Here is a 209-nt window from a genome sequence, read left to right as displayed (position 1 = left end):
TGGGGCACAAAGGGTTGAAGGTTTTGGGGTGAGATGGAGGTTCTGGGGTAGGATGAAGGTTTTGGGGTGAGGTTGGAGGTTTTGGGGTGGGATGAAGGTTTTGGGGTGAGGTTGGAGGTTCTGGGGTCTGTCTCCTCAGCGCTGGCCACCTGAAGGACGAGGAGGTCACCATCCCCCTGGGCAGCAGGAAGAGCAAGGAGGGTTTCTGA

This window comes from Chaetura pelagica, unplaced genomic scaffold, assembly GCF_000747805.2.
Source record: "Chaetura pelagica isolate M959 unplaced genomic scaffold, ChaPel_1.0 scaffold748, whole genome shotgun sequence".
Taxonomy (NCBI): Eukaryota; Metazoa; Chordata; class Aves; order Apodiformes; family Apodidae; genus Chaetura; species Chaetura pelagica.
The sequence above is the reverse complement of the archived record's forward strand: the minus strand, read 5'-3'. Positions refer to the sequence as shown.